At 39.8% G+C, this 12,706-nt stretch overlaps 1 long non-coding RNA gene across 1 annotated transcript; it reads left to right on the top strand.

Moving 5' to 3' along the window:
• The first annotated feature begins 868 nt into the window (after positions 1-868).
• Positions 869-6,964, top strand: LOC120093847 (uncharacterized). The gene is made up of 3 exons (XR_005487600.2): positions 869-1,201; positions 1,400-1,517; positions 6,786-6,964. It is a non-coding gene; the product is annotated as an uncharacterized LOC120093847 (long non-coding RNA).
• Positions 6,965-12,706: the final 5,742 nt, after the last annotated feature.

Raw genomic sequence — 12,706 nt, 5'->3', positions numbered from 1 at the left:
ATGGGAAAGCGCCGCACGTTTCTGCAGTTTCTTTGAAGGCCAGTGTCTTCCCAGTGTGTATGCACGTGTGTGTTAAAAGTCACCCCCATCAGGCCACAGCCATATCCACAGTGATCATCTGGGGTGCTTAAGAGTATAAAGGAGCTGCAAAATATTCTTCAGAGTCTTTTAGCCTCGGGATAGGGCCAAAGTGTGTCAGTCACAAACCCAGACTCCATCTGCATCTCGCCGTGGAGGGATGCCCATTTAAAGAGGTTGTTTCTAGCTGCGTCTCCCTTTGATTCCTGTTCCACAGTCATTAAGTATGAGGCTGGATGGAAGTGTGAAGTGCGCCACCGACACCTGACTAGCATTTTGCAGCCTCTTGCGGGAGCCGTCTTTAGAAACAAGTACCATTATCCCGTGTACCTTCCTGACAAGGACATTTTGACATTTTCCTAATAAATTATTGATAAACACGTTGAGATCTGTAAAGAGCAGCAGAACCGCTGTAATCCAACCTTAAGTACCTGTAGTTTGTTGTGGTTGTGTGTGTGTGTGTGTGTGTGTGTGTGTGTGTGTGTGTGTGTGTTTGTGTACTTCTGTGTCTACTATTACCATACTATTTTAGGTCATTTGAAGTGGGAAGATGCCCTATCTTCATTAAATTTACATCTGAGGACATCTTTGTCCTTTTGATTCTATAGAAAACATTGACTTTCAAGGAGTCACTCAACAGGCTTCTTTTTTTTTTAATATATATGACATTTTAATATTCCATACTATAATTTTTTTTAGGAAACTTTAATCCTACCCCAGGATAAAAGTCTTATCAAAGGACCTAACAAAGGAACAGTTTCCTATTGTTCAAATGCTTGTCACTACATTGGGTTTTTATGTCACAGTCACCATTGTGACTGTCACTATGGTTAGTGGTTTTCATTTCCCCCTGTCCTGTCCTCAGCACAGCAAGAATATTTTTGAGGAAGCACCCCGATGTCTTTCTGGCAAACCCCATTCTGCCTTGCACTTTAAATACATCACATCGCTTTCTTTGGCTTTTACCAGTGTGGCTATGCAGATCCCAACGACCTGAGTGACACAGACTGGAGCGTCTCCTTGTTTTTTCTCACTTCCTGTTCCTATTTCCATGACATGGCTACTGAATCCCCCTCAATGACGTGTCTCCGTGTCTTTTATGACAGCCTGCCTTCGACTACTTGTAAAGACTCCCCCTCATTTCCTTTTCTATTATGGAAAACAAAAATTAAAAAATAAAGTTCTGAGGGGGAGGGTTGGTGTAGAGAAGAACTTTAATGAGTAACTAAACTCCATGAAAGATAATAGATAATGTAAGAAAATGCAAAATATAGTTTTTAATGATTAAATATCACCCCAAACCCTCCCCTACTACATACAGGACAGCAGTATTATACTCACCTGAAGAGGTGAAGGGCACTTTCTTCTCCACACTGTCATCCTGTAACCACCGTTTCTTCACTGTGGCCTTCACTGAGACACCGGCAAACAGTCATGAGGTATGTAGTTTAGTGTGACAGTGACAGAGTCAGTGAAAGGATTTTGGATGCATCAAGATTTAGAAAGGCTTCTGAAAGCTCCGCTCTTTGCTAAAATGGGCTTTTGTTAAAATGGAAATCTCCAGTCATCGCTAAAATAATTGATTGGCAAATACAATGGGTGACCTAGCTGAACCAGAAAGAATTTGTACAGTACCAACGACAAAATTATATCCTCTTAGCCAAATATGTTTTCTTTTCACGGAAATATGATTGACTCATAATAATGCTAATCATGCCTAATTATAATCTCAATTATTTTACCACAGCAAGAATGGTTCATCGCTGTGCTGTTTATCAGTTACCTAACGATAATTAGTATTGTTTGCAGGTTCTAAAAAGAAAGTTTCTCGGGTTTAAACATACACTGTGGATTAGTGGAGTCTATAATTATTATTGTTGGCTTTATTATTTGATTGCAAGCCTTTTGAGGAGTCAGAGGAAACAGAACAACATTGTCTAAACTCTTCTCTGAGTTCTGCCAGGTGAATTGTTTAAGTGACATAATTATAACTTGGTCACTGGAGGAGAGCTACTGTTGCCTTGCTGATTAACTGTGAGTGTGTGTGTGTGTGTGTGTGTGTGTGTGTGTGTGTGTGTGTGTGTGTGTGTGTGTGCCTGTGTCCACATGCAGGCCACAGGACAAGCCTCAGGTGCTCCCTACCTTTGGTTTTTGACAGAGGGTTTCTCACTGACCTGGAATTAGCTAAGTAGGCTAAGCTATCTGGATAACAGGCTTTAGAAACCCCACACATCCTTCTCATCCTCAGCTTCTACCCCAACCATGTCACTCACTGTGCACCATCATGCTTACGTCCATCCTCACCACCCTGCTCCTCAAATACCTAACGCATCTCTCTCCTCAAAATCTTTCCACACGAAGTGTACTTCCTCCATATTCTATCATGGATTCTTTCCACACTTTCAGTTCTTTGCACAAGTGACTCCTACTCAGAGGACTCTGCCATCTGCTTCCTCTCCCTATGTAACATTTGCCACTTTGCTATATTACAGATTGACTTCTCTTCATTATTTCTTAGTAGCCCTACTCAGTTATGTCAGAACCCTCAAAAAACCAAAAGAACATCTATAGTATTACAGAGCACATGGTATACTTATAAGTAATCATCAATGAAAGAATTTTCAGCAAACATTACATTTTGTCTTTAGGTCTTATTGTGGGCTAGTCCAAACAAAAGTCTGAGTTAGTTTTCTAGGCAAATAATGATGTGTCACAAATTTTATGATTTGAGAAGTTGGAAATGTATTCTCCCATAGATTTGTAAGCCTGAAATACCTTAAATAAAGGTCAGTTCTTCCCGAAGGCTCTGAGAGGAATGCACTCCATGCATTCTCCAGCTCCTAGTGGTGTCTCCGTCAGTTGTAGACATAGCACTCACATCTGAATGTTCCCCTCCCCTCTACACATTCTCTTTTATTCCCATGTTTTCTCGGTTATCCTCACTTATTCTATTATTCTCTTTGGTTTTAGGCTTTACCCTCCCTCAGTTGTAATTATCTTGTTTCTATACCCCAATTTAATTACCTCTGAAATATACTTTTTTCCCCAAATATGGTCGCTTGCACAGGGCAGTAGAATGGTTGTAGGAATGTAGAGAGCAAGGATTCCAGATGGTCTTCCTCCGTGTAGTAGAGCAGCCATAAGTGGGTTTTGTGCTAAGGTATTTCTTCTTCCCTGTCTAGTTACTTGTCCCAGCCTTCTGAAATATGTGTAAGCTTCTGATTTCCAAAGGACTTGTGACTTTTCAAAACCCAAGTCATTACAGAGACTGTTGAGTGTTCTCTGTGTCCATCCTTGTCACTGATTTAGCAGCCTGAGGACCACAACAGAGATGCAAGGAGAACTAGGAGGCCTGGGCCCCAATGCCATGGAGAATTAGGCATGGAGGTTGGACAAGACTAGTTGCTTGATTCCCTTTAGGAATGATGATGTGAGAAGCTTCCTAGCTGTGAACTTCCCTCATATTTTTCTGTTTCTCTATATTAGATATAAGGATATCATGCTTTGATGACTGACTGAAGATAGATATATTAGCGTCATGTCACTTCATGTATTTGCTGATTCATTCATTCATTCATTCATTCATTCATTCAGCCCATCCATCTTTATATGAACGGAATCCATGCATGCCTATTGTATACCGCACCAAATTGGGAATAAATAGAAGATGCTGTTGCTCTTTACCCCCGTGATGCTCATAACTGCTCATCTCCTGGCCTAGGCACCTGATTTAGAATCTAAGAATGTATCTCTGGGGAAGGGACATGAAGCTAGTCAATCATGACTTTTTTTTTCCTGTTATGATGCCTGGATATCACTGTTTCCTTTCTGAAAATAAGCAAGTGTGCTGTCCCCTTCTTTCTGGGGACAATTTCTTTTAATTTCTCTGGATCTTCACATTCTTTCTGTGGAGGTTAGATAACGCCCTGGGATAATAGTCACCAAGACAGCAGACACAGATTCCTTTAGAGAAACCTGAAGCCCATTATGCTAGGTCTGCTATAAATGTTCATCCTCTGCCTCTCTGCTTATATGTGTATACGTGTATGATGTTGATATACCCCCTGCTCTGTTTATGTGTGTGTACATGTATGATGCTGATATACCCCCTGCTCTGTTTACATGTGTGTACATGTATGATGCTAATATACCCCTTCTCTGCTTATGTGTGTGTGTACATGTTGATGCTGATATCCCCCCTGCTCTGTTTACATGTGTGTACATGTATGATGCTGATATACCCCCTGCTCTGTTTACATGTGTGTATATGTATGATGCTGATATACCCCCTGCTCTGTTTATGTGTGTCTGTACATGTGTGATGCTGATATACCCCCTGCTCTGTTTACATATGTGTACATGTATGCCTGCTGATGTATGTGCTCCCTATTTTTATTTTATGGAGGGGAAAGTGTCTCTCTCTGAACCTGGAGTTCACCCTTTTGGCTGACTTGGCTGGCCAGCAAGCGCCTTGTATGCCTCTCCAGCACTGGGATTGCATGTATATGCTACAGAGCTGGACTTTTACATGGCGATCCAAACTTGGGTCTTCATGACTGGATAGCAAGTATCTTATTTTTAGTGGCCGTGACCAGTACTGCGATTTCTTCAATAACTCTGCCAGACCACATTATTTTAAATGAACATTATTTTAAAAGTACTTTCACATATGGAAAGCATTTCCTATCTGTTTTATGGAAATTCCTAGAGTGAGGAATTCAGCAACTCGATCATGGCCACAGAGCTCTGGCTTGATTGCCAGAGCCAGGCTCAAACCCAGAATTCATATTCTATTACTTACCACCAAGCTATGCTGACTCCATGCCTTGCTGATAGACCCCTGGGATACTGGTATCCTTTTGATATGAAAATCTAGCACTTTTAGGATAGTCATGCTCTTCTTCCTGGCTATCCATTGGCTGGGGCCTGGAGTCCAGAGCAGAAAGACATATGTTCACACGAACATTGAGTGTCTTGTTAACAGCCCCGTCTAACGTCCAACCCTCCACCCAACACTGCTCTTAATCAGTCATGCATCCTTCAGCTAGTGACGGTCCCTTCTTTCCATCTATCGAAGATTTCCATTTCTTGGTGATTCACAATTATATTTCAAAATTCTTTCTTTTTTTCCCTTTTATTTGAGGATGTGTCCCATAGTTTCCTTTTCAGTGTTTTCTCATCTAACAATTACTAACTAAAAGGAAAAAAGAAAAAGAAGAATTTAAAACATCTCAATGTATATATCATGCCTCAAGCTGTGTGATTAGCATAGATGCCTAAGAATCTGGCTCCCTCTGCAGAGGGAGATATTGCAATGTCCAGCACATACTGCTGGATCTGTGTGCCATCATGTGCTTTGGATATTAAATATAAATGCAGTTTTTTTTTCTTTACTATGTGGTCTAGAATTGCCTTTGAGAGTTCATGTGGACTGAAATATAACCAGAATGAGGATCTTAATAAGAGATGTGTGTGTGTGTGTGTGTGTGTGTGTGTTGTATCTGCATGTGTATGTATGTGTGTGTATGTATGTATGTGTGCACATATGTGTGTATGTGTCTGTGTGTGTATGCATGTGTCTGTATATGTGTGTTTGTGTGTGTATATATGTTTGTGTACACATGTGTGTGTGTGTGTGTGTGTGTGTATGTGTTGGTGACGATCCCACTTAATGCTCACTATAATCCCAAGAGTTAGGTTCTTAGAGTAGCCTTGTGTTTCAAGACAATTAACATTCAGAGAGTTAGTTAAGCAAATTACCCAAGGATGCTAAGCTTGGAAGTTGCTAGGCCAATGTGTGAAAGTAGACTCTGGATTTCTAATTCTTAAATTGCTCAGCTCTCTTGAGAAGCCTTTAGATAAAGAGAAAAGAAGAAAAACCAATAGAAGAAGGATGGCCAGAACTCATTTTGGGGACATAGAAAACAAGAGCTTTACTGAAGGTTTTTAAATTATAATCAGATGAGAGTCATGCAGCCTTGTGCCTTAATGACACTGAAGGGTAGGTGAGATGGCTTAGCATGTGAAAGTGTTTGCCACCCAATCCTGACAATCAATGTTCCATCTCCAGAAATCACTGTCAGAAAAGAGCACTGACTCCTAAAAGTTCTCACACTGTGTGCTCCATGGCATGCGTGTAGGTATACATGCATGTGCAAATGCACATGTGCATGCACACGTGTGTGCAGAAATTAATAGTAACAAATAAAATAAAAAATTCTAAATCAAGAGTTCAGGGAAGTGACTCACTGGGTAGGAACTCCTGCCTGTCTTGTAGAAAGGAGCAGAGTTTGATTCCCAATGCCCATATCTGGTAGCTAATAATTGCCTATAACTCCTGGAATCTGACATCCCTAGCCTCTGTGCACATGTATACATGTACATGTACATGCACACACAAGCACACACATACACACACACACACACACACACACACACACACACCTCCTGAAATAAGCTTAAAAATAACAATGTTGTTGAAAAACTGCCATAACTCAATGTGCTCAGATCTCAATAAAGGCCAGTTGCAGACAATACAACCAGAGGGGACAAAGAGGAGAGAATCAGTCTATGAATTAAAGAAAAAAAGGAGTGGCAAATGACAACAAGCAGTGTCAATGAATGTCCCTTATAGCTAATCAAACGTATTCAATATGAGAAGCCATCAGATCACATGTTAACATCTCGGGCCATTTTCATGCTCTCAGACAGCTGCACTCCTAACTTTGCCCACCATCCTTGAAAAGGCAGAAGACCAGCGCATAGAGCAGGCGAAGAAGAAAGCCATGTGAAAGGTGTGGAATTGCCCACCAAAATGAGTTTGGAGACAGTTCAAAGGCGTGCACATCTGTTCCAGCATTCAGTTGGTAAGCACCTTGGATGTGAAGCCAGGCGACTTTGAATAGACACAGCTATATTGTTAGCTCTGAAGCCTTCGTCACGCCCCATGGGGGGTGCTCCCTGGAAATGCTGCTTCTCTTGTGATCTGCCACGGCTTTTTCAGGGAGCATCCAGTCTCTTTCTAAGGATTTCTAAATATCAGGATGTTGAGTGGCTGCGATGATTAACAATCACACAGTCCCGTTCACCAGTAAGTATAAGGGTTGCCGGGCTGGGAATTTGGCTAATTTCCAATTTGGTAATTACACACAGAAAAACCTTGTTGAATCCTCCCTCAGAGCTCTAGTTATAAAAGCAATTTATAGGGTGATTTGCAAGTCTGCCTGCAGACAGAAAAATAGTCCAACCCACGAAAAATACAGAGAGGAAGCATCTAAGAAAAGGTAGTTAGCAAACCACAGGCCTAGAATGGATAGCTCTAGTCTGAGGCATTGAGTTTAAAAGGTAAGGACGATGGTTATTAACACAACCAAATATAATGTAGTTGAAGTTTTGTAGAATATAACCAACTACCCAGTTCTATCAATAGTGCAAAGAATATTTTATAGTAATAAAGTATGCATGTTTGTCTCATCTATTTAGTGATTGGTTCCTTCTGATTTGGAGATATTTGGGGTCTGCATCTTCTTTGTGACATTTTTACTTTAAGGTTTATTTTTTCATAGATTATTTCTTCCTTAACTTTATATCCAGAAGAAAAGCATGTAAGGACTTTTAAAAGAACCTTTATTTTATTTTTAGTTATGTGGATATGTGTATGTGTGTGGTATGTGTTCATGTGTGAGGGCAGGTGCCCACAGAGTCTAGAAGAGGTTGTCGGATCCTGGGGAGTCTTAGAGCTGGGATTCCAGGCACTTGTGAACCACCTCAAGGGGGTGCCAAGTTTCAAACTCAGGTTTTCTGCAGAAGAAGTGCACACTGCTAACCTCCAAGTCATCTCTCTCTCTCCAGCCCCTGAAAATATTTTTAATTAATAAATAACTTGATAATTTGTATTTCTGAATCTTATATGAGGTTGTACCAAGAAAAAAGTCCCTGGTCACATATATAACCAAAGCAATAAGAAGTTTTGGGAATGAGGTCGAAATGTTGATCATCTGTGTTTTCCAAAATCCTCTTCTGGGGAGAGGGAGAAACAGACAGAAGACAGACAGAAGACTAGAAGACAGACAGAACACACACACACACACACATGCAACACATATGCACACATGCACACAGACTCGGGGGGAGGGGAGAGGGGGAAGGAGGGGGAGGGAGGAGAGAGACGGGGAGGGAGAGGAGGAGAGAGAAAGAGAGAGAGAGAGAGAGAGAGAGAGAGAGAGAGAGAGAGAGAGAGAGATTAGGTGTGATAAAAACCACATTTGAGTATATAGGGTGAACTTGACTCAGCTTCTATGAAACTCATTTCCCTCTAAGCTAGATGTTTCAGAAATAGTTTTTAAAATCTGATCAATGTCTGCTGATCAGACAAATGATGTCTACCACTGAGGAATTCTTGTTTCTTAAATGCATTTCATCGCTGCTTCTTGAAAATATGTCACAGTCATCCTGGAGAATAATTTCTTTTAAAAACAGAGTAAGAAGGAAATTGCAGCATTCAATACCTGTTACAGCCCCACAGGGAAACCAACTAAATGCTCATCTGTTTTCCTCTCAAGGTGTACCTTTTTCTCTTCCTCTCCCATTGATTTTATATTCATAGAAGTGATGAAAGATGCCTAACTTAAATTGACTTTGTATATGGAAAAAGTTTATTTTTGTGTGGTGTGGAGAAACTGCAGTGTTTTAGGCTGAGCCATGGCCGTCTCAATTCATCAGACCATCTATAACTCAGAGCTCTCAGATTCATCACATTCTGCCAGTTTATTGGCCATGGAAAAGAAAAGTTTATTCATCTTGCTGGATTAGGTGATCTCTAAGGTCCTTTCCATCTCCAAGATTCTATTATCTTTTTTTCTCTCTCAACCATAGACAAAGTACAGAAATTCATCACCTCTCTCTGGTGTAACAGAAACTAGTGGAATCCACAAGTGTTTCAACCCCGGAGTTTGGATCTTCCTCTGTATTTTGCTGATAAAGATGCCTCATATTGTTTTATCTTATTTTGTTGTTCAAAAGTGAAAATTCATCAGTCCTGCTGGGTACCACTAATGTGATGGTTTTGATGGGGACTTATACGTGAAAGATTCATTTGCCATCTTCTTGTGTTTTATTCCTAGCTGATTAATGAATAACCTTTGAGTTGTGCAAGATCTTACAGTATATTCAGGTAAACGAAACCGATAGAATCAAATCACTGTTTCGTCCTTGGTATGCCCACAGTTTTCTCATGATAACTGATAATGTTCGTCTCATTATTTTATATACTATATCATGATGTATTTTGTTCTTTTATGTTACAATGCTGTATTATACATCAATCTGACTTCTTTCTTGAGGGCAAGAGCTATTTACTGACTGTTATGCTCCCGAGATAGAATATAGTGGTGGGTACTTATAAAGCTGGCATTTGATTAAACGGCTCTTGGATATTAAATAAATTTAACTACTTTTAAATAGTTGTTTACATTTGTGAAACTGAACCCCAACCACAAAAATTATTCTGCAAGGGCCATGACCTAAACCAGCAGAGAAGCACAGAGAAGTCTGATCAGCTGGAAAATGCTAGAACACTAGATGATCAGACTATTTACTTACCACTTTAGCTTTCTCTTGCTTCTATTTCAAGGCAAATGTATAGGTTGATTAAATAATCACATTCACTTCTACCTAGTCTTTCATGGTGTTCAGATCTAGTGGCATTATCAATTTCCTGGGGGGACTTTCATTTAAGTATACAGTGGGTGTTTTGGCAAAATGTTTAACCAACCTGTTTTGAAACGTAAAGATTCTGGACCACCTCTTCCCTAATGTTGTTAATATTTAAACTTTCTTAAGTATATGACTTTATAGAATCATTTCTGTAAAAAATTATAAAAACACCTCTGTTTACATTGGGACAAGGAATGTTTAAGTTTAGATATTGACACTGATAGTGTGACAAAGGTCCCTGACTTTTAGTGATATGACAAAATACTTCTTTCATATGTGAAGCCATTCCATTCCAAGAGTCAATATGGGGAGCTGAGTCTCTGTCCAGATGTTCACTCAGAGGCTGAAGTAGACAGGGTCTCTGCCACCTTCATCATCAGACCATCTGGGGACCTTGAGGCTTGAGTAGAGCCAACACATGGGGAAAGAAGGAATTATCCACATTAGGTCCTTTGGTGCAGGTCTGCAAGTATATTCTATTCTACTTACCCACAAAAGAGCTGGGAAATGCACTCTTTCTCCTAACCAGAAGAAACAAAACCAAACAAAACCCAAAACCATGAGAGTGGACTTGCTAGGTAGGTGACAGGGCTCTTTCTGGAACTTTTGAGTGACAATGTGTGTAGCAGGGTATCCTCAAGAGACCCTCTGCTCAATGTCATAACTGGAGCACGCACTCTTCTCATGTACATAAGGAATAGAGTAACCCAACTTCTTCCTAACACCAAAAGATTTTTAAATCCATTTGGTTATGTAACATGAGCCCCTGCTGTTTTCTTTCCTCTCTACTTCATGTTGGCAAAGTGTCACAGCACTCTGTAATATCTGAGTGGATTCTTGGACTTGTGGCTTAAAGTTGTAGGATGCATTTAGTTCCATAAATTAAGGAATCGCCGAGGACAAAAGATGTCGAGTTTGACTCATCTCTCTCAGTTAACAATTTAAAGCCATGAGACCCTTGAGGATGATCGTTTCCATGTTTAAATACCATTGCAAATGGCTGACCGGACCTTCTGCACTACACATGCATACCTGCTGTCCTTGAAGGATCCAGTTCTGGTATCCCTCTTCTACAATCTCTATGTCTCCTGGCATCTATGCTTTCTTCAGGCAAGTCCACCATGACAGGATTTCTCTTGTCATCCAATGGCTTCTACATCTCTTTGCTTAAGCCAGATCTCTCTGCTTGCTTCTACAGAACCATGGGCGCAGTGCTCATAGGTTCTGGCCAATCTAGACATCTCAGTGTTATCTCAAGTCCAAAATGTCAGAGGCTGGAATCATATATTCTCAAAACCCTTCCTCTGCTCTCTCAGCCTTGAAGGATGGTATGATCCTCTGCTATTTACTTGACTCGGACTCCCAGATGCCTGTTTTGTTCTTTCTTCTTTATAATTTCCCAATTATACCAATTGCTGATGATGCTGTAATGACTTACATTCAAATTGCCCCCCCCCACTCCATGTCTTTTGATTTATCACAGGGACCAAAATATAATCTTTCCTTCTACCATTTCTATAGCTCTTTACTGGCCTCTCAGCCTCTTCATTATGTTTTCTGCACTATATCCAATTACCCAGTAAACATTCCTCTGTGTGAATCCTTTGTCTAGCCTCCAGGATCTTATAGTATCTGCCTGCTGAGAGCTGTCTATCTCCAACTGTCCTTTCCCTACATAGATAATATGCCTTCTTGTTTTGTTGACCTAGTATGCTTTGGCTTTCTCTGTGCTATGGCAATGTACCCATGACTGGATATGCCTGTGTACCAATGACTGCTTATAAAATTAGACAAGGGCTAGATTTGACTTGGAGACCTAGTTGGTTAGAAATGCATTTTAGGCCTATAGATGTATTGTTCTTATTCTCAAATGCTCCTCTCTCCTCATTGTTCATATCCCGACTCCATCTTGAATTTTTTTTCTGATTTTTCAAATGTTTGCATAAATATCTCTTCTATTATTACATATCATAATAATGAGTAAGCTTTTCTTGTTATTTGTGGTGTTATAAATTACAGTAATTGAAACACTAATTGGAAATTGCTGATTCAGTGTGCCCATTAGAAATATTGTATTACATACATCCTCATGAGTCTCTGGTGACATAATTTTTACAAAGTTATCAATATATAATACTGTTTTATGATTATTTCTTTCTAAGAGCAACCTATTTAATATAGATTGCTAAATGATTAGCCTTAAAATAAAAATCAACAATACTAGATCGTATGGCCAGATGAAGTTTATCTTGCACACATAATTTTTGATAAAGCTTGTTCCGGGCTTATGAGCATCCACAATCTGCATTTGGAGTAGAGAGTTTCGACTAAGATGTGCAGAAGCAAAGTGACAGAGTGATCTTGGTGGTAGACCAGTAGGACTGAGAGAACAGAAAAGAACTAATTATAACTCCTAGACCTTTGTCATGAGCCGTAGACAGGCTTAAGCAACTGAAATAAATGATGGAGGCTGAAGGAGATAGAGTTGAAATGGTGAAGTATTTGGAACTAATTCTTTGATTACAGCTGAACCCAATGCATACAAACTTAAGATCATTTAAAAACTGTCATTCTTACACTCTGAAATTCTCACATCTTATAAACATAGTTATAGACTTTTAAAAAAACTACATTCCTCTAGAACCCAAATGTGCATCAAGACAAACATTTTCACTATCCCAAGAGGTTTCTCTGTATCCTTTCTTATCAATACTGTAACTTCCCTGAAGACAATTAGTATCCCATTATAGCAATAGGTTATTTTTCTTCTTATGTACAAATTCATATAAACCAGATCATAGAGTATAGGGTCTGCCTTCGTGTCTGTCTACTGTTTTCACTCAGTGCGAAATTTCTGAGATTCATAAGTTTTATAGTACAAGGATTTTGTGGTTTTGATATTTTATTGTACTTA

This window comes from Rattus norvegicus, chromosome 7 (assembly GCF_036323735.1).
Source record: "Rattus norvegicus strain BN/NHsdMcwi chromosome 7, GRCr8, whole genome shotgun sequence".
Taxonomy (NCBI): domain Eukaryota; kingdom Metazoa; phylum Chordata; class Mammalia; order Rodentia; family Muridae; genus Rattus; species Rattus norvegicus.
This window is presented reverse-complemented; position numbering and strand designations above follow the sequence as displayed.